General features: G+C 38.8%; 1 pseudogene; it reads right to left on the bottom strand.

Moving 5' to 3' along the window:
- Window positions 1–15,257: 15,257 nt before the first annotated feature.
- On the bottom strand, window positions 15,258–16,262 carry LOC124636631 (annotated as a pseudogene).
- Window positions 16,263–23,591: the final 7,329 nt, after the last annotated feature.

The raw sequence follows: 23,591 nt of genomic DNA, 5'->3' as shown, positions 1-23,591 counted from the left end.
TGATTATGTAAATTAATACAACAAACATACACAAATGAAACGTTAAACATAATATTACGCAACAAAGACAGAGTAATTTATAAAGCTTATTGTAGGCTAAGGATTTTAGGCTTTAAGCTATAGATACTTTAATACTATAGGCTTAACTTGATGGGTACTTAACGGGCCATCTGAGCTTTGTTGTGCAAACGGATAAACTTGCTTTACAATGATACCGTTTGTTAAAGGATTTCATGAGGAATTTATAACTTGGGTTGTATAACTACGATTTTGAGGATTTGATTACTTACAATTTATTTATTGAGATAAGTTGAGCGAATAAATTGATGATCTAATAGGTGGGAGAGAAATTACATTTAAAATGGTTCTTGAGGTCTTAGAGATTTCTTTTACTCGTTTGCTTGAACGTGCTAACCAAGGGACTACTGTAAGTATAACTGTTTTTAACTTATATGGAGGCAATTAATAGGAACGGAATGTTAATAAAACTTATGTATGTACATACTAACAATTTTAGATTTGCATGAGCGATCAATGTTTTATCTCATGATCTTTGTCTGACACTCAATCAGAAGTTTTTGGAACTATATTCGTAAAAGTATTGTATGGAACTGTATCCGTTACCACAGAGTAGCCGCTTTTTAACGAAGCACATGAAAGCTCTTCACATACACTGCTCCCCACGAATACCAAATGTAGGTTATAAATGTAGGTAACATTCATTCAGACCAATTTTTGGCATCTATCAATCAATTTACATGAAAGAGCTTGCAGAGTGCCATCCATCAATAAACTATGAAGAGTAGGCGAAAAGAATGATCAATCCTGGTGTACAATGTATGGAACCAGTAATTAAAGACCAGAAAACTATATTTTCAATTAAAATGGTCATAAGTGTGTTCTTAAGTACAAAACTCGATTATCGGGAATGAATAATGAATGATTATGAGTAGGTACCTACACCGATTTTGAAGAAAATTTACAAATTGGTAGATAAAACTGAGATAGTTGTTAGAAGTAGTTATTCGACCATGTAGTATTTCGTGATCGAGACATGTCCTAAAGAAATTACTCTTGATCAGATAAAAAGTAGACTTTAATCGTCCAACTGTCTCTTCTTTGTACGCCATTCCCCTCAATGTGTCCAATCACTTCCCTTGCCTTTTGACACTAACAAAAAAAAACTCATTTCCGAATTAACTATAGGTATATCCTCAGCAGATAATTCCTCACACATACGTAGTCCAGAGTAAAACTGGTCAATATCCCCCCACTATATCACTTGAGGAGTGGGCACGTGGCCAAGGCGTAGCATAAAATTAAGAGCCAATACATTACCCCGGCTTCGGTTTACTTGTTAGGGAAATTTGTGCTCGCAAGCCGTTTAGTTCTCATTTCAAAGGCTTTATGTTTGTTTTAGGCTGAGCCTTTTAGTTTAAAATTATGGTGAATAATATTTTTTTCTTGTGGAAAAATTAAAGAAGGAATTACTGTGCATCCACACTGCAGTTAAGTTTTGAAGTGAAGTATCAAACAACTTTATTGTAGTTGCCGGTAACACTTGACAACGTTGGTTTACATAGTTGTTCACAAAAAACGTTAATCATGTGTAAAAAAATACGAAACTCACTTATACTAAAAAAAGCGTGTTAATTAATATTCTTTTCATCTCCAGTCCCCTAAATACTTTTACTAACTAAAGACTAAGCTAAACACAACATACAACAATTACTAGAACATTTTCGCAAACTACAGAACGGTCTGCACACAATAAATAAAAAAAGGCGAGTAAATAACGGCGCATAATTAATAAAAAAACTACTTCGTCGGGACGTCGACTAGAATAAGAAGAAAAAGACTAATCGCCATTGGACTGCGCTTGCTTCAGGGACAGAGGAATTCATTATAGAACCATAGATTTCTAAGCTGAAAGTGAATATCAAATAGGATTTATGCTTTTGCATTTACAAAATGTAGCGAGTCGTTGAAATGACTGTTCTTTCATAATTTAGTCAGTAATGTGTTTACTGCGATTTTATTTGGTGTTTTAGTTCGCCCAATTAAAGAAATGGCTTTAAACTTGACGTCATACGTATATTTTTGGCTTTTGAAAAATGTTTGCTTTCCTTTTCTGCAAATCGAGGGTTTCTATACTACAATGTGAACTTAAATTAGATCCAAGGAGCTCCTTTTAAAAATGTTCAAAGAGCCCAAAACTCAACAGCCTTAAAAATAATGATGTCATCAAACAAAAAATAAAATGGATATTTATAGTCAGTCTTCGTTATTTCCCGTTAGCTAAATGTATTTCCACTTTACATTATCCCGAAGTCTCACTGAACAAAGGGCTGAAAAGGTGTTCAAATCGACTTCGGAAATATTGAATGTCTTCATCAACCCCGTATTTCGGCAGCGACGCAATTTTATAACTTTTCTGATCAATTTACCTGAATAATGCTGATCATTTGATTGTCTGACTATTGGGATGAAAGGAATCAACTGGGAATTGGAGAACATAACTTATAATGAAGTGACAATTGACGTGTGTTGGGGGCTGTTAGGATTGTTAGTGGCTTTTTTGTACCTTTTTTATGACAAATCATCATCAAATTTTCCCCCGCTGTGGCTTAGCAGCGTGGTGAAATGTCAGACTCTTACTAAAACCCACCGAGTTCCTTCTTAGGCCTTTTATGTACCAGGGTCGCGGTAACCCTTTCGAACAATTCCACAGCCTCGACAGGACCTTGTTGGAACCTGATATAAAAATATAAGAACTTAGGTATACTAGGGTAAAGAGAAGTTTTGCTATGATATGGTATGATATGCTGGACACATGACATCTCATCATGTTGCATGCACCTTGCATTTGAATGAAAGTCTTTTATTACAGGATATAGGCGATTTTATGGAATTTTTTGAAATGTAGGTACTGAATTTAATATAAGAAGAAAAAATTGCTATAATTTGCAGATATTTATTACGTTGTTCTTTAAATAAGATTTTTATTAAGTCTAGAAGAAACAGGTGTTATCAATACCTTAAACATACATGTCATAAATAAGATACAAAAAAATAACGAATTTTTTGCTCAATGGGGCAGATGATCTACAAATAGGTAAATTTAAACTAATTATTATTATTTTATTATTTAAACTAAAAATAAGAAAATAAGACTAAAATCTGATCTGTATTATATTAAACATAACATTTACACGTTAACATAAAGACATCAGTACTCATCTCTTAAACTGTCCACTGACCACATCATGTAGCCCCAACCCACTGAGTAGAACACATTCACCAGGAATACCACCACCGTGAACCCTGGCCCTTCATTCTGGAAACATTGTGGGATCACCAAGCAGTAAATAAACAGACCAATGTTTGTCAGCCACAGTATTATCAAGTGTAGACAAACGAACCATATGTACAGCATCATAAGAACCTCTTCGTCTAAGATCACCCCAAGTAGCAAAATGATGGCTCCAATAAAAACCATCGCGATTGAGAAGAATATAAAATACAGGTACATGTACAAATCGAATCTGTCTTTGTATTGTAATTGCCATTGTGAGTGATGTATGCACATTGAAAAGAAGAAAAATACTCCGATAAAACCGTACACTAGACTCACAATACCTATTATTATGGTACCGGGTTTTAGTGGTATGCATATCAAAAATTCGTCCAAAGTCTTATCCATCCATGCCGACATTTTCTTTGGATTTGTTCTGATTACGTGCTAAGTTATAGCTTCTTTTAACTTCATGATTTCGGCTTTGTTATTTATTTGTGTATTTTGATATTTATCAGTGCTTCAGACATTTGATTGACAGTGATGTTTTTTTAATGTTATTGTCATCGTTACTTTTGTCATTCAGCTTAAGTTCAAACTTCTTTCGAGTTTTACTTTGCAGAATGACTCCTCCGGCTTTGGGTGCAGCATGTCAGACTCTTACTGACTAAAACCCACCATGTTCCTTCTGAAGCTCTTTATACACTAGGGCCGCGGTATCTCTTTCGAACAATCCCGAAGTCTCTAACACCAGACTTACCATTTAATCATTGATCATCTGTCAATCCTTTCTTAGATAACCATGCATAGATGAAGAATCTAGTTTCGAGTAATTTCTGGACAAATCCAGATGGAAATTAATGTGTTTTATATGTGAACTGAATCAACGGCCTTCGGTGAGCATGAGTACATACGGTCAAATCACTTGTTTGTCAAATAGATTATATAATTATATGTAAGTACATTACCTCTCTTGTTCAGTGAACACAGGGGCATAATACATGGCTAAATGAGTAATTAAGTAGCCTGCCTTTCCTATTATTGTCGTATCGTTCAATCAGAACCAAGTGAATTAGACGCTTGAGTACGCTTATATACATAATGTTCAGGATATACTTGTAGTATTCATGATTTATGTGATCGGTCATAATGGATGGGCGTGTGAGCATTTTAGTTGTTATTTTTCTGCTGTTCAGTGATGTGAGTAATTTTATTGTTATTTAGTAGTCTACTATATAAAAATAAGTCCGGTTTTACTCCCTGACGCTATAACTCCAGAACGCACGAACCGATTTCCACGGTTTTGCATTAGTTGGAAAGGTCTCGGGCTCCGTGAGGTTTATAGCAAAGAAAATTCAGGAAAAACAAAAAAAAAAATATCACCAATCAATATGTTACATAAAACGAAGCCATCTGGGGGCGGAACGGAGTTCGCCGGGTTTGCTAGTTTTGTATAAATGAGTACCTATTGGTATATTTTGTGCAGAATAAGTAAGGTTAAAATGAGACTGATTGTTTTTTTGAGTTCCTATATTTATTGCTTTATGTAATTATCTAAAGAGTAAGGACATTTTACTTGTGTTCATTATAACATAGTCTCAAAAGCAGTGTCGCCTTTGAGGAACAAATTGTATAAGGTTTGACAAAAAGGTTCAACTTCCCCTAAAGAACCTCCTATGTATATACTTTTCTAGTAGTCTTATTTATGTTAATCATTACAGTGTCTCAAAATCGTACCTGAAAGTGCAGTTGTAAACTACGTAAACGAGAAATATGCCAGTAACGTTTCAGTGGATGTGCGAAAATCGGGACAAAAAGGGGAGTATGTGTTCAACATGGCTTTGATGAACAAATACCCAACCGGAAATAATGTCACGGTAAGGATATCATTGGCTGGATATGATGAGGATATCTTAAGTGCATCATGAACACCATAGGTTAACGTTAGAGGGAAACATCGCAAAAAACCTAAGCTTAAAAATCGCAGACGAACGGTACGAGATTCATCTCGTACCACCTCTGCGTCTGCGATGTGGGAAAAACGGCCTGTGTCCAGCAGTAACCATCAATAATAAAATCTAATGATAAAAAATATTTTTAGTTTAAAAAGCACTGTCGAATGCATTGCAATACATATTTTTCTGTATGAGAGACACGTTGATGGTAAAATCACGGTTTATTAATTAATCATGGAGTCGGAAGATATCATCTGGAACTTCATGATGGAACATCATATCTCAGTGGTGTTAAGACCACGATCAGCATGTTTTCTTGTAGTTTTAAATATAAATGTATTATTTATTTGTTTATAGTTCAGTTTGATCTTATACGAGTATGTTGGAAAAAAGCAGTACGTTCGCACGATGATTGAATTTCACTACAAGTGGTGTGAACTAGTACTTCATGATGAATGGTTTGGTTTGTCCCTTCGGAAGACTGGTGTTACAAAATGTCCGACTCCTGCGGTAAATATATTTTTTATTTTATTTAATTTTAACTCCTTCGTGGCTAAGTTCTAAGTATATCTTGGACACCAATGGCTGATAAAAAGATGAAGGAAAACATCTTGAGGAAACCTGGACTATAGTCTGAAATAACCAACCCGCATTGAGCAAGCGTGGTGATTAATGCTCAATCCTTCTCCTTGTGAGAGGAGGCCTGTGCCCAGCAGTGGGACGATAAAAAGGCTGTAGCAGTACGTGGCTAAGTAACAGCTAAATATGTCGATTAATCAAAAGGTTTAAGTAGGAAGTTCCACCTAAATCTTATATACCATAAAATGTGTGGCTTTGAGGATTCTAATTATACTCTCAATCCATAAATTAAGATTTCGTGATTATTTATTTGTTAAAGTTTTTCTGCTGAAACAGAAATATTTATGTTCAAAATCGGTATGACATAGTATCTAAATCACCAAAATTTTGATTACTTTTTTTTTTTCAATTTTCAGGGTCCAACTTCAATATCAAATATGTCGTTCACTGGCCATGTACCTTTTGATGTACCATTTGAAAAAGGGAAATTTCAAGGCATATGGAAAATTAAGTCATCAGGCGAAATTATGATTTCAATAGATGTTTTTGTAATTTTCGTGAAATAAATTTTCTTTCATAAACACAGTATGTTTTATTTTTGTTTGCAATTTTCATCATTTCGTTAAAAAAATATTTATTAATATTTTTTTTTATTCAGTATTCATTTAAGTCTCTTTTGCTTTGTTGATTTTGTTTCGGAAAATTCTGTATAGGTGTATGATTACCTCAACCCGCATATAATAAAATAAAAAAAACGTTTTTTTTTCTGATATTTTATAATAGATCAACAAATATTGATTGTTTTGGTCTAAAACAATGTTCAATAAACACATTTTGGTGTCACTAAATACTCTTTAAACTAAACTACTATTTACGAAGCCAAACGCTGTCTTCACTATCGCAGGTCCGTGTGGAAACCACTAACTAGATCAAGCGTACCACTCGATTTAATTTGAATTAGGTCTAAATCGATTAACCACGTCTATGTAACTAATACAGATCCTAACGTAGGTAATATGGTTAAACTGCTCAAATTCTATTACCACACGAAATACGGTTGAACAAGTTTTTTTGTTGTATGTTATCATGGAGAACGAAATGAATAGCGGAGATGCCATTACGGAAAGTCTCCTAAGAAAGTAGCACGCCAAAATGCAGGTGTTCGGGGGACGAGGAACGTTACTGTCTACGCCCTTATATTCTTTCTGTGGACTCGCCCATCATCCTCCGAGCCTTTTTCCCCAACTATGTTGGTGTCGGCTTCCAGTCTAACCGGATGTAGCTGAGTACCAGTGCTTTACAAGTAGCGACTGCCCTATCTGACCCCCCCAACCCAGTTATCCGGGCAACCCGATACCCTTGGTTAGACTGGTGTCAGACTTACTGGCTTCTGACTACCCGTAACGACTGCCAAGGATGTTCAATGACAGCTGGGACCTACAGTTTAACGAGCCATCCGAAACACAGTCATTGGTGTCTAAGGTATACTTAGAAAGTATATACGAACTTAGAAAAGTTGCATTGGTACTTGTTTCTGTGGACCCACCCATTTTCTGTAAATCCAAAAATCGTTCACAGATGTCTCAAAGAACCTGAACGCCTCTTTCACTTGTAACTGATCGTTTTAGTCGTGCCAACACTGCCCACTGTACGTATTTGACCTAGAAGAGGGTGCCTGACCTACCTGCATTATGGCATCTCCGCTCATCTTTCTTTACTCCGTGAATGTAATCAATCAAGTGTTACAAAAACTGGACAAATGAATAGCGGATCACGCACGGTGTAAGGTTTTGTAATGTGGACTAATTAGTTCATTATTCGTACATTGTTCGACCCTTTTGCTAATAATTTTGGGTAATATTGAACTAATTACCGATATGTAGGTATTTATAATATAATTCTTATTTTAGCGAGGTGTAGGATGTGCAAGGTGGACTGATGATTTGAAGAAGATGGATGGATGTGAGCTGCCCCTGACCAGGACGGTTGGCGTTCGTCGGGGAAAGCCTCAATTGCTCAATTTTGTTGCTATAAGTATTCATGTAGAAAATTTTTATAGAGAAACGATTTTTTTTCTGGTAAAATTAATCGTATTCCTTAGACTTGTTTAGTTATTTGTGTCGATAATGACACATTGATCCTATCGCTTCGAGTATTTAATGTAACGATTATCAAACTCCTGCAAATGACAACCACGATCAGCTCATCGTTCCCAAAGCACTTTATGAATCTAATTAAGCACATAACTTCACTAAAATGTACCATGATAACCAATTGCGTCATAGCTATGAAATGGAATGTTGCAATTAGTTTCTGCACGAATTCACAATAGATCGGTCAAATATGCGATCGGTACTGTGGACTGAAAGCCGACGATTTACGTTCAACGCCAAAATTAGCTTTAATTAGCATCAATCATTCGGAACATACGATTGATTTACGATTTTGATTTAGGTAAATGAGATTGACTATAGTGTTCCTGGACCGAGATTTAGTGATAAGTAAGTTAGGCTGAATGATAAAGTAGTTAGCAGTAGGTACTTTGGGTAGGTATATATTCAGCAGGTTTGGTCAAAGAGTAAAATCACCCGTCACACAAGGTAATGGAGAGAATTTTAACAAACACATACAACAATTAATGGTGATGAAGGTATAGTTGGGCTTCGTTCCGAGTTTTTATTGAAAAAACGATTGGAAGTAAAATAGTATAATCCGTACACAAAAAAACACAATACAATATTTAACACAAGGGAGCTTAAGCACCGGCACGCGAGCGACGCGGGCGTCCGTCAACAACCGGAGCGCATGCGTCGTGCTTCGCGGTTGCTCGTGCACTATCGGTGCTCCGCGCGCGCCGCAAAAGCTGCGCGGCTGTTCCACTTTTAATTATTTCGGTAGCGAGCCGGCGCGCGTCTTAATCTAGAGGGGCGCGGAGGGGCAATAGACAAGGTCCGCGCTACATTCTCCCCCTCCAAGTCAGCGGAAACTTGTGGAGCTGGCTTGGGAACCGACTTTTTTGGTCTACCCCTACTCCTAACTTGAGCCAGATCAGATTCACCTATGTAAGGTGACAGGAGGCTGGCAAGGCACTTGCCGCGAGGTTTATTATTCTTGTCCACGATTTCGTACGTGGTTGGAGATACTATTTTCACTATACGAAACGGGCCTTCGCGACGCGGTGCGAACTTACTAGTACAGCCTTTTTCGGCCTGACTAAGGCGATGGCTATCCACGAGGACGAGGTCACCCTCACGATAATCGGGTCCGGGTCTACGGCTTTTATCCGCAGCTTCCTTACGGATGTCCTGCTGTCGCTCGATTCGCCACTTCACTTCTTGCAAGCGACTTGCAAATTCTTTGAGATACGGCGTAATTTGAGGCACATAATTCTCTTGGTCTATGACCGTCCTTAAGTCGTGGGCTACGTCCACCGGGGACCTAAACTGGCGTGCGAATGTTAGAAAGGCAGCTGTATGACCAGTACCCTGATTAGGTGCTGTATTCAACGCGAATCGAACAGCTGGCAATGCCTCAGGCCAACGTCGATGTTCTGGGTCTATTAAGATAGCCAGCATCTCTTTCATTTCCCGATTTTTCCTCTCTGCGGGATTGGCCTGGGGATGGTAAATTGGCGTCAGATTCTGATTCACTCCGAGAACGTACATAGCCTTCTGCATTACGGCCGAGACAAATTGGGTACCATTGTCGGAGATCACCCGACGGGGAAAACCATATCTTAGGAAAACTTCTTCAATTAATATTTTAGCGCAACTTTCTGCGTTGGCTACGGCTAACGGGAACAACTCCACCCATCTGCTCGCAGTATCCTCGATCAGAAAGATCCATTTCTCGCCCTTACTACCCTCAGGAAGAGGTCCAAACAGATCCATAGCGAGAACTTCAAATCGCTGTTGCGGGACAGGCGTTTGCAGTAGGCCGGCCGGTTTAAAATTGGTTGCCTTAAATTTCTGGCATAGATCACAAGCCTTAAGATACCTTGCTACGTATTGACGCATATTAGGGAAGTAAAATCGTTCCTTAATCTTCTTAAGGGTGCGTTCCAAGCCCAAATGTCCAGCTGTGGGAGCGTCATGGAGTTCTTTCATAATCTCCTCGCGCATCGACTCGGGCACCACCAGCTGGGGCTCTTCGGATTCACCATCCGGATCGAAGCGGAACAAAACACCTTGTGAAAGATAGTACCCACGATCCGTCCATCTGTTGTATGCATCGTTCTCTTCGAAATCCGTGAGTATTTTCTTGATTCCAGGATCTTCGAGCTGAGCTACTCGCAACTCTTCGGAGCTTTTGTGAGGTAAGTCTACTGAGATGGGACACAGATCACAGGTATTGACATCGACCTCTGATGCCTGGCATACCGGACGGCTAAGAGTGTCAGCGACTACGTTGACCTTACCTGGAGTATATTCTATGTCCAGGTTATAAGATTGAATTTTCAGGGCCCATCGAGCTAAGCGGCCACTTGGTGTCTTCAGTGACAGCAACCACTTCAGTGGCTGATGATCGGTGGCGACGCGAACTTCGGCGCCTTCCAGGTAACCCCGAAACTTTTCTAGAGCCCATACCACAGCTAAAGCTTCCCGCTCCGTTGTGGAGTAATTTTGCTCTGCTGACGTTAACAGTCTACTGGCATACTCAATAGGCTTCTCAGACTTTGGATCCGGACCCTGCATTAACACTGCACCTAGTGCATAAGCACTGGCATCTGTGCGTAGAATAAATGGCTGGTCAAAGTCTGGCTGTCGCAGGATGGGACTAGTGGTAAGTCTTCGCTTGAGCTCGTTGTAGGCATAGTCTTCCTCTTCAGTCCATTTCCAAGGTTTATTCTTCTTGGTGAGGTCGGTCAAGGGTTGCGCAATTTCAGAGAACTGACTAATAAATTTGCGAAACCATGAACAAGTTTGTAAAAACGTTTTAAGTTGTTTCAAATTAGTCGGTGGGGCCATATCCACCACGGCTTGTACCTTCTTTGGATCGGGTTCGATTCCTTTAGCGGTAATGACGTGTCCAAGGTAGGCTACTCTCTCTCGAGCAAATACGCATTTTTCTCTATTTGCCTGGAGATTAAATTGACGTAGACGATCAAATACCTGGTGTAAATCTTGCAGATGCGCATCCAGGTCTGCTGAGATAACCAGAATATCGTCTAAATAAGCCACGACAGTCACATCCTTCAATCCAGTACGAAAACGATCCATCAATCGCTGAAATGTTGAAGGTGCATTCTTTAATCCGAACGGCATGCGTTTAAATTGAAACGTTCCGAAAGGGGAAACGAACGCCGTCTTATGTCTGTCTTCCGGGGCCACTTCAACCTGCCAGTAGCCTGATTTTAAATCTATGGTGGACATCACACAATTACTCTTTGTGGAAAACAGAATGTCATCGATCAGGGGCAGCGGGTATTTATCTGTACGTGTCACCGCATTTAACTTCCTGTAATCAACGCAAAATCTTATTTCACCATTCTTCTTAGGAACCAGGACAATCGGGGAAGTCCATTCTGACTCGGCTTCCTCAATGACTTCGAGTTCCAACATCTTATCAATTTCGGCCTTAATAATTTCCTTCTTTGCCGGATTCATACGATAAGGCGGCGTAGAAATAGGCGCGGCGTTACCTGTATCGATCCTGTGTAGGGCAAAGGGCGTCGGCCCTCCCCCTGCACTGAAGACATCGCTGTTCTTTTCTAGCAGTTTTCGAGTACCATGCCAGCGTCCTGTATAAAATTCATTCCTAACAATGACTCAGTTGCGCCAGGCAGGACCATGAAGAGTGTGTCAATTGCCACTCCCCGCACCTTTACAATGGTTGAGGCTACTTCTACGATTTGAACGCGCAGCGTTCCATCCGCGAATTTAAGTTCCGTTTCTACACTTTGAAACAATTGGCCATTGGCCCGCATATGTTTAGCTAAACTTTCACTGGCAACGGATTGTTTCGCACCAGTGTCTAATAAAGCGGTACCGTTAGCACCAAACACTTCTATATTTAATAGGGGACGCACACGCGGTTTAAATACAGTATTACACGCCGACAACGACTGAAATGTAGATGTCGACGGCGCAGAACGTCTTTCCTTGCACACGCTGCAGTTTGACCTCGTAACACCTGGCGCACCGCATCCGAAACATGTTAGGGAAGGGCGCAGCTCCGGTTGTGCAACTGCAGCTGGTTCGTTCTTAACTGGCTCCTGCGCGGGATTACTTTTATTTAATAATTTACGGCACTCTTCCTTTAGGTGGCCGAACATTTTACAAAATGAGCACCTCGGTCTGACCCTGACTTGAGGGGCTTGGTCCACAGTTCTGGTCGCATGAGTATATGAAGACGTCGACGGGTGGACGAGTGGAGGCATCGGGGCGGCTGTCGCAGGTTGTGCCCTTCTCGCAGGTGCAGGAGCGCGCACTTCCTCGAGCACATCCTCCACTGACCGGGCGTGCTGTAGTAGCTCGGAAAACGTGGAGAAAGAGTTTCTCGCTACTCGCTCGCGTATTCTTCTATTAAGGAGCCCGTACACCATATCCAGTTGTACTGGGTTTTCAGGTAGGGTGCGCGGCGGTAACTGAGCAATAAGTGCTCTTACTCTGCACACGAAAACGTCCGTGCGCTCCTCAGCTTGCTCTCGACTAAAGATCTCTCTGTAGACTCTGTGAGGCGGAAGTCGTGGACCAAAAGTCTGCTGAAGTAACAGAATGGCTTCCTGCCAAGTCGCGACTGAGTGACGAACTCCTTGCCACCAGGTAGCTGCAAAATCAGTCAGCAGCATTGGCAGGCCTCTTAGTGCAATCTCGTCACTAACACCAACACAGTCCTTGTAAATCTGCACGGCGTCGGTAAAGGCACGTACATCACCGGACCCATTGTATCTCGCCGAGCAATTTGACAAGTTTGCACTTACAGATGGGAGCGGCGCGCCTTGTGCAGGCTGCGACCGTAACGCTTGTAGCAAGGATAGCAATTGGTGGTCCGTCATGACCACGGGTGTTGGCATAGGTTGTTGCGGTGAGGTGACGGGCGGAGCATGCCCGTGCTGTGGCATAGCGCAGTAGCCATGCAGCTCACGCCCGTACAGCGGCGGTGGTGAAGAGGCCGGGGCGCCGGCGGACGCAGGGCGTCCTGCCAGCGGTGGCGTTGCCGATCTCACGTCGACGAAAAACGCACCTCCCTCCGTATTAGACGGCGTCGCACCGTCCAGCTGCCCACTAGGCGCAGGGTACGGTTCTGCTGGCTGCTGTGTTAAGCGCGAAGCACTATTCGAACGTGAACGCGTAAGCACCATGGTATTTTGTAACAAATTTTCAATAAAAAATCCAGAACTCGTTCGAACGTCACTGTCACTGATTTTGTTTTTTTTCCAGTGAAGTTTGTACTCGAAAACGGCCTCGACGTTGGGCGCCACGTATAGTTGGGCTTCGTTCCGAGTTTTTATTGAAAAAACGATTGGAAGTAAAATAGTATAATCCGTACACAAAAAAACACAATACAATATTTAACACAAGGGAGCTTAAGCACCGGCACGCGAGCGACGCGGGCGTCCGTCAACAACCGGAGCGCATGCGTCGTGCTTCGCGGTTGCTCGTGCACTATCGGTGCTCCGCGCGCGCCGCAAAAGCTGCGCGGCTGTTCCACTTTTAATTATTTCGGTAGCGAGCCGGCGCGCGTCTTAATCTAGAGGGGCGCGGAGGGGCAATAGACAAGGTCCGCGCTACAAAGGGAATGATACTTGAAACATTAAGTATCAAAGAACGGTGAAGAATAACATTTGTCTTATAAGTTTAAATGTTTGGATTAGTAGCTATTGCAGTTATTTTATTTATACAGGGCTAGTATTACAGGTACTCTATCTAGATAATGATTAAAAAGAAAAGCGATGCAGACTTAGTATATCTTTCCAATTAACATTCCTTTGAAGTCCAGATTTGTATAGAATGGAATTATCTACGAACAATGTAAGGTAATTAACGTCTGGCCTTGTGAAGAAGTAGCCAGTCTAATGAGAAATTTGATTCTGTCTGTGCCTATTTATATCTGTCATTATGCCTATACGAACAAGAGACAGTTTCAAACTTTTCCTTGGATCTGTCATCCTAGTAGATTGAAAGCAGAATCGTAAGGCCTGGATTTGAATACAAAGACATGGTTGGTCAGTTGATTCCTTATGTTGCCATTTTAAAACATTAACTAAGAAATTGGGAATTAAAAACTCAAGACAAAGTCCTCAATTTTATCTACAATCCACAAATCTGAAACATTTTTTTTGCATAACCCTCTCCACAATATTGTTTGATATGAACATAAAAATATTTTTAAACCTCTTTACAGCTTGATTTTTTTCTGTACATACATGCAGTACCATATTATATTTTGGTTGTCAAGCCATGAAGCCATAGTTCCCATTTTATCCGACGAAACAGCTTACTCGGTAGCTTAGTTGCATGAATGCCTACAACACAACAGCTACATCCTTTTACATCCCACTAAAACATTTTCATCTCCACATGCCATGATATGGTGATGAAGACTGATGCTATATGAACCTAACATTTTAGCACCCCCTTTAAAAGTGAGTTTAACGATGGTGCATTTTAGCGGCCCAAGCTTTATGTTACAAACTTTTGATAGCAAATAAATATAAAACAAAGTGGCCTACGTTTATAGACTGTGTATGCGTAAAAAGAAACAAATTGTATCAGCATAAACACTGTATACATGAATGTAGTTGCATATACAGATCGAATTCCTCTTTGGTTTTGTTTAGTCTACCTATTCTTGGTTATTAGTATTCAGTGCTTATAAAGAGAATAATTATCTTAATCTTGTTTACTTTCGTTGATTATTACTTGTTATCGCTAATCATCGTAATTTTAGTACAATCACTCCATAATCTATAAATAATTCAATGAAGCTGTCACTAATTCATCAAAGCTAGGTAAAAAAAGATTAATGTAAAGAGTTCGTGATTAGATAAAATACATTTATTTTGTTCACACTTATTGGCTGTGTTTCGGATGGCACGTTAAACTGTAGGTCCCGGCTGTCATTAAACATCCTTGGCAGTCGTTACGGGTAGCCAGAAGCCAGTAAATCTGACACCAGTCTAACCAAGGGGTATCGGGTTGCCCGGGTAACTGGGTTGAGGAGGTCAGATAGGCAGTCGCTTCTTGTAAAGCACTGGTACTCAGCTGAATCCGGTTAGACTGGAAGCCGACCCCAACATGATTGGGAAAAAGGCTCGGAAGATGATTTGTTCACACTTATTTTAAATAGTTCAAAATTAATTTTTGTCTAAATTGAGCTCTTTTCTGGATCTGATTTTTTTTTTAACCCAGATGCCAAGCAAGACACAAGTAATTCAGTTGAAAATAGTATCGGGTGTTTAAAAATTGTCCAAAACAGTTTTTAGCTTACAATTTAACAATTGCCTTCCCAAAATTTTGACCATTCCACATACCAATAAAAGCATCATAGATATTATCGAAACCTTCAGTGATATGTTCTGCTTCAATTGTCCACCTTGAATCCACTTAATAATTTGAGCCAAAGCTTCAGGAAATCAAAAGTAATGAAACCCTTCACTGTCAAACGTTTAGTTCCAATAGCAGTTTGTATAACTGTAGCTTTAGGTTTTTTATCAGGATCTTCATTGTAGGAGCTGACACTGCCGCAAATTGCTACTCTGCCACCTTGTGTCATCTCATACATGATGGTACTGCTGAATTCGCCACCAACGTTATCGAAAAAGCAGTTGATACCCTCGGGAGCAGCTGACTTTATAAGTTTGGTAATATTATCTGCTTTATAGTTAATTGCCTTATTAAAGCCGAGTTCTTCTAACGACTTCACCTTTTCATCAGAGCCAGTAAAGCCAATGACTTTACAACCCTTGATTTTTGACGCTTGATGCACAGTGTGTAAAGTGTTCAATTGGTTCTAGAAATTTTTATATATCCGGTTTATCTTTGCTATCAAGACGGTTCATGTACTCTTATTTTGTGACCTCGTAAAAGTTTCTATTGTCTTAAGAGAAGGTACAAAAATAAAAAATGCCTAGTAATCATTATTTGACCCAAAAGAATTTCACCATATTTTGCAATGTTTTGCCGGTAAATTAAACCCACTAAATTAAATCTTCAAGATATTTGAATGTGTTTATCTGATAACTAATAAGCTTGAAGGCAAGTCCGAATGAACGTCATCATCATCATCATCCTCCTGTCCTTATCCCAATCTTATTTGGGGTCGGTGCAGCATGTTTTCTCCTTCCATACTCTTCTATCGAATGGATGTATGTGGTATGAACGTTTTCACAGGTATGTTTCAGTCTAAGTCAATCGTCACAGCAACACGTCACCTAGGCGACATACGAAGTTGAGTCCATAGAACAAGTTAGTTCTACCAGATATGTACATCATCAATGGTTTTCCACATTTCCCGTCGTCGCATGAAACTTCTTAACTTCTCACTTCACTGCACATGCAACTTCAAACTTCTCCATAAATTATGACATCAAATTCTCCAATTATGACTGGGTAATAGCTAATGTAGATGATTAATTTTACGCGTGGCTCGTTTAGTAGTTATGTAGTAGAGAGCTGATTGCTTGCGGCTAATACACTCACTTGCAGCGAATTTGGGTTAGCGTTATTAAGGTTGAATCACGCGTTAGTGCTTAATTCGGCTGCAATGATTCAGATTGTGTATTTGTTGGAATTTCGTGCGCTATGTACATTTTCCAGTGTTTGTAATTACCTACTTTAGACCGCAAAAAGCCAGACAAGTGGACAGACCATCTTATAAAGGTCGCCGGACGACGCTGGATGCAGGTCGCCTCCAATAGGTATCTGTGGAGATCTAAGGCCGCTGCCTCGAATTTTGCGGGCAGCGGGGCGGCAGCGGCGGCGGCGCGTTCGGTCACCGTTTTGAATGGAGCTCACCGCTCGTTGCCCGCTCCCGCGCCGCTGTATTCGAGGGCCGGTCCATTTGATTATACGCGTAAGATCCTGCCGCTCCCGCGCCGCCGCCGCTGCCGCCCCGCTGCCCGCAAAATTCGAGGCAGCGGCCTAAGGGGGAGGCCTATGTTCAGCAGTGAACATCCTATGGCTGGGATGATGATGAAAAAGCCACCAAGCTGTATTTATATGATAGATCAAAGTCTGATTATTTCTTACTATGCAAATGAAAAAAAAAATAATGCACTAAAACAAAATTAAATAAAAACAAACCATGCCAATATGTCGTTCAAATATATAATATGATTCCACATAAACGACCTTTATGTTACAACCTTTGACCTTTCCGGGTAATCAGACCGTAGTTTGATTGCGATTTGGCTATTCAATGGGCCACGACTTGTCACTATGTGTTCGGTGTTGAATCACTGATTACCGTCAAATATTGCTTGAAAGACATACAAATGACGTTAGGAAATTGCTGAAGAATCTTTTCACTCATTTTCTTTTAAGATTTTGGTGGTTGTTTTTTTGTTTCATGAGTATATTATATTCTGTTCTTACATACTAGTAATAAGTTGAACATTCTTTTTTATGCAATCATGTGTATCTTATTTATTTTATTAAGTATGCCGTTTTTGTGCCATTCTATTATACCAATATTTAGCTAGGACTTAGCTCATTTTTGTAAAAATGCTGATCCATTGGTGTTAGAGAGAAAGCTAAAGTTTTGTGTATATTTGAATATAAGCTATGTTTATTTTATCACATTATACGATCAAAGATAAAAGCATAGCAACAATTTTGTGGATTCACATTTCACTCGGATTCCTTATCTATCATACCTATTGTGTTATCGGAAACTGCTTTGGTGATAAGCAATTATTACGATTCAAATATTTTATTTTGTACCATATGATGCGATTAACCCTAAATTACACATAACAGGTACCTATTTGTAGTCAACGATATAGTAGAACTAGCTTCTGCCAGCGGTTTCACCCGCATCCCGTGGGAACTACTTCCCGTACCGGGATAAAAAGCCTATAGCCTTCCTCGATAAATGGGCTAGCTAACACTGAAAGAAATTTTCAAATCGGACCAGTAGTTCCCGAGATTAGCGCGTTCAAACAAACAAACAAACAAACTCTTCAGCTTTATAATATTATACTTCGGCCGTTCAGAGAATGCGTTCCTGACACCTATCAGTTAGTCACGACTAGTGATGGGCACAACATAACACTGAGTTCGTTACCGTTCCTTCAAAATGAACCGCCGCATTATTTTAAGATTATTTTCGTTTTAAATTGGCGGAATCATTTGTTTTATATTTTAGTTATTTAAGTGGAAACCAAAAAAAGGTAATATTCATATAATAAAATTGTTTTATTTATTCTTTGTTACAAGTACATTGAATTGAATGTGCGAACAGAATATTAATCAGACTCCGATTTGCTTGAGGAGGTGGTGTCTTCATCATCATCTTCGCCTACATGTATAATTATATTATTATCAATAACAGAATCAATCCTGATATCTCGGTCTAACAAAAGCCGGGTAATCAAATAAAAACAGATCGAAAACACTTGAAAAACGTGGTCTATGCGCACGAAACGACAACGGACGACTGTTTTAGCGTCACAAAATGGCGGCCCATAACGCCATTTGGGGTTACCATTTTTAATCTAAGTATAAAAATGCGGTTTGGTCATAGTTTTATTTTTATATTTCATAAACGTTATAATTAAGTCTTATAGTCCATTATTTTCCAATTCTTAAAAAGAAAATCAAAACGTATTATTTTATATTATAACTGTATAAGAACAGATTACGATACTTGCCTGTTATTTTTAGCACAGCACTACAAAATATAAACCGCTGACATAACCTTGTAATAGCGCAGTATAGATTTAGAAAAATATTGTTTACCAAGTTATTTGACACTCAGTTTGGCACAAAATTATAACATTCATTGATTATTGATATAATAATGTTGTTTTAATGCTCCTCAATTGTTAAAACGGTAAACAACCAGCAAAAATATTTTTATCGTAACTGCAACGCCATTGCAAAGTTACGTCGTCAGTTCAATCGCGACGTGTCAGGAACGCATTCTCTGAATGGCCGAACTATAGTATAGATAATTACCCACCCAAAACAAAAATGTGAAAGACTGCCAAGTTCGATAATATGGGAATGCTTCGCCTATAAAAGAAGTGAGATCTGAATAAGTACCAAGTTCCATACACATACCTCAGTTAAAAATAGTTACTTTTTTAATGATGTTACTTGGCAAGTTTTCATACACCTTGTTATAAACCTACTAAACGCAATGAATCAAGTATTTAATTTTCTATTAAAACTTGCCAAGTAATCATCATTAAAAAGTAACTATTTTTAACTGAGGTATGTGTATGGAACTTGGTACTTATTCAGATCTCACTTCTTTTATAGGCGAAGCATTCCCATATTATCGAACTTGGCAGTCTTTCACATTTTTGTTTTGGGTGGGATTTCATTTATTTTTGTAAGGTTGTTTATTTTATTTTTTTCTTATGATGAAGTTAGTTAAAGAAATGTCTCATTTATACTATTTTTTAGATTTTTTAATATGCACTATGTTTCTTACAAAGAAATGAACTAGATTAACTAAATGGACTAGATTTACCAACTGACTGACATGACATGTTATCATATATTATGTTCGTGGATCAAAGTTACACATTCGTTATTTTCGAAAGTAATTCACACTTGGCCGTTTTCAGATTTTTACTTTACTTTGACTAAATACAAACCTTTGTACCATTCGAAGATATATTATATAAATATAGATAAATTTAGTTCGTTTTAGTTAGTTAGGGGAATAAATTTACACCGGGTATAAAACACCTTCATTATTTTGAAACCGACTCACACTTGGCCATTTTCAGATTTTTCCCTTTAACTTGACATAAAGACCTACCTCCATGCCAAATTTCAAGTCAATACGACCATTGGAAGTGGTCTAGGTTTTTGATGAGTGAGTCAGTGAATAAGTGAATAAGTGTATAGTAAAAATAGCGATTTTCTGACGTCAATATCTCAAGACCTACAATAGGTATATTAATGAAATTTTGTATTTTAGATAAGTGAGGGGGTCTCAACAGATACTAGAAATTTGATATGCGTAAATAAAATAGATTTTGAGTTACAGGGGGGTCGAATTTGGCCCGAAATGGTTCGTGTAATATAACCCACGGCCGGTGTGTCGCTTTTTTGCTCGAACTTGGCGGACACACTGCCGTGTGTCTAGATATAAATAACCCAATTATTTGGTTTAATAATTCCATAACCCATTAACTTCATGAAAAATTAGAATGCTTAAAATTACAATGATGCAACCATTGTTATGTTATTTCATACGCAAACATAGTTTTTTATTTTCGTGGAAATTGAACAACACGACAAACCGGTGAATAACGACATTCAGTTAATTTATTAATTTCTAAAGTAATTTACAGTCAAAGTAAAAAGGCGAGGGAATGAAACAAATAGTTGAATTTACAAGAAAGATTTTCTGAAATAAATATGCTCTTTGCAGGTGATTATGTATACGTAAATATATATAGGTACATACGTGAGTACGTAGAAGGTAGATAGATACCCATAACCGCTGAAAAGCTACTAGTCAATAAGGCATGAAAGCAGGAACATAAACAAAGTATGACACGTCTAAAAATTCAAAACACCTGAAAGTTTAGTCTTGCATTTTCACGATACATTTACGACGAACTAAAAGCTGATAGAAAATTTTATATTTATAAGCCTTTACTACCTAGCGAATATTGAAATACCTTCGGAACACTATCAGTAACTTCAACAATGAACCATACCCTTATAAGAAGGCAACCAACTCCAGTTTTTATGAATATATTCAATTTGATGCACGACTAAACTTCGATCTTAGTGATGGGGCCCTGATATCGATAAAATATTATTGCTGAGTGCGACGGACGGCAAACTATAAATTGGGCTCTAGAAAATATAATTTGTTCTTGATGGCAGATTGTAAGTGCTGTGGTTCTGTGAAAGAAATTTCGTTCAACTTTTGTAGAGACTACAATACAAAGTGATTTGTTCTGGTCTTGAGAAGCTTTCTTGTTTTTATTTTTCTATTAGTATTAGTTTTAAGAGTAGTGTTGATATTATCGATTTCAATTTATAAATGGACCTACAAAACACTTACAATCACAAAATAAAACAACATGTTACTACTGCTCCAATGAAAAATAAAAACAAAGCAGATTAAGAGCATTTATACAAACTTGAATGGAACTAAGTGTATTCTGATGGCGACGATTGCTTTGCATATCATTTGCATGCGCGCTGCATATTGAGACATTGCTTTTTCATGTTCCATTACAAGAACTTAATGTCAGTATAAGTGCTATTACTGATTTGTAATTAGAAAGTAAATTATATTATTTCTTAGTTTTGAGCGTAGTGTACATTTTTAGAAAAATAATTCATAACTGTATTGTTGGTACTGAAATTACAGCTAAGTTGAGTAAATATTTGAAGATTAGAAGAACACTCCATTAAAGATAATGTAATGGTATGCACGTTAAAACTATTGCTAAATGTATCCACTTATAAGATTCCTACCTAATGTAAAATTTGTTCAATATCGATATCGATAAAACTTCGAAAGACCAACACTACTTCCACGCATCGTAATTTTCATCTTTTTAAGATGTGCACTGGGTGTTACGCGTAATGGTATTGTTCTTGTTACGATATTTTTTTCCTTTAGTAGGAAATAAATACTTTATGATGCTTTACGAGATATGAGCTGTAAATTGTAGGAAACAACTCATGTAGCTCTTGAATGGAAAGATAAAACGGAATTACTAATTGCTGTGTTTTAAAGGAGATGAAATAATATCGATTGGTCTTTTGGTATTATTGTATTGCATCAGCAATTACTCCTTCCCAGTACTATATTATTGACCATTATAATCTAGCAGATTAGTTAGCAAGGAGCGAGATTTAGCTCACTTTCCGATTTATTCATTAGAATTTCGCATCTTAGATAAACATAATATTAAGTTCCCGCAATTGCATCCGCGTTCCAAGGGAAGTCTTATAGGCTACTTTGTAACCCCTTCTTTTATATCTATACTATATAAAAGAAGCCATATACTATATACCGCAAAATAATAAAAGTACTTTCACATTTTGGAATATTGGTAAAATTTTGCACAAACAAATCGGCCACACCTACAGTTCTCTACTTCATGTATGTTTGCATACAAACCTCTTCGCTTAAGGTTTACTTCGAAAGACCCTTCTAGTAACATCAATCTTCCGAATCGTCTGTCCCGATCTACAGTGACTTGTGCTATGTTTTCGTATTAGATTTATAGTAATAGGTATTGAAGTGACAATATTCTTTCATCCTTCTTTTTTCAATAATAGTAATAATAATAATAAGCCCCGCAGGGCATCTGAGGCGGATGACGGGGAGTAGCGACCCCGCGGGGCTATATATCCGAGTGCTCCAGGGAGAGTATACTGTCCCCCATCTCCGGCCTGCCGGAGTGAAGCATGACGGGGGATAGGTCTCCCGCCTCTTGGCTTGCCTTCATCGGCCGGTCAGAGTGGAGTCGCTAGAGCAAGGTTAGTCCTGCTCGGAGGGTAGGTGCCTCGTGGTAAGTGGCGAGTGGGCCGGTGATGCTGGACCCACAGGGAGCGCGTGATCTGCGTTTAAAGTCCGCCGAGGTATCCTCACCCTTCTCAGCCGCTCATGTCCCTGTTGCCCTCTTGTTGCTTTTCAGTGACTGATTCCCGGGGGCCCAGTAAGTGAGTTGGCGAGTCTCCACCTGCCATTTTAACATGTATTTAATACATTGTCATCGGCAGGTGCCATAGTTCCCGTAGTTTCCCCATTCCTAGTCCATTAGCATCCCATCACAATAGCCCAAGTAGTTTTCATCCATAGTTAGCAATAGTTTAGCACAGAACCGGGGATTGTCCTTGGGTACATTTCTATAGTGTATACGGGGATAATCGTCGGTTTTGTGTCGCCATTTCATTAAAGTTGTCTCAAAAGGGCTTCAGCGTGTTGGCTTCGGCCCCACGTTCGCCTTCCAAAAATCCGGGACTCTGTAGTCCCGTGGTCGGTCAGAGACATACAAGATAATAATAAATAATAATAAATCTTTTATTTGCTTTAAACATGGTATTTTTGGTGTTACATATTATATATAAAGGAGCAAGCATGTTTAGCTATAGGTACAATAGCATGCAAAAATTTCAAACTTAAAACTAACATCTTAATATCATATTAACATTAACCTATCTGAGATCAAAATTTCTGTCAAGAAATTCATTTACACTATAAAAGCTACATTTGACTAGCCATTCGTGTAGTTTTGCCTTCAAAGCTCTTACATGTAATAATTTAAGATTTCTGGGAATTTTATTATAAATACGTACACACATTGCAAGGCAGTTTTTGTTATACTTTGTCAGTCTGGGTAGGTCATCAAGTACTAGCGTGTATGGATCACGTCTGCTTCGCTGTAATACTTCATTTGCTGACTTAAACAATTTTTTGTTTTTTGCTACAAACATACAAGTTTCATAAATATAAAGTGATGGTAGTGGTAACAAACCAAGCTTTTTAAATACTGGTCGACATGAATCGTCAGGTTGCATACCCCAAATCGATCTTATGCACTTTTTTTGTGCAATAAATGCACGGTTCATGTCGGTGCTATACAAAAAAATATCAAGCTATCAAAAAAA

Source organism: Helicoverpa zea, chromosome 14, assembly GCF_022581195.2.
Source record: "Helicoverpa zea isolate HzStark_Cry1AcR chromosome 14, ilHelZeax1.1, whole genome shotgun sequence".
In the NCBI taxonomy this organism is placed as follows: domain Eukaryota; kingdom Metazoa; phylum Arthropoda; class Insecta; order Lepidoptera; family Noctuidae; genus Helicoverpa; species Helicoverpa zea.
The sequence above is the reverse complement of the archived record's forward strand: the minus strand, read 5'-3'. Positions and strand labels throughout refer to the sequence as shown.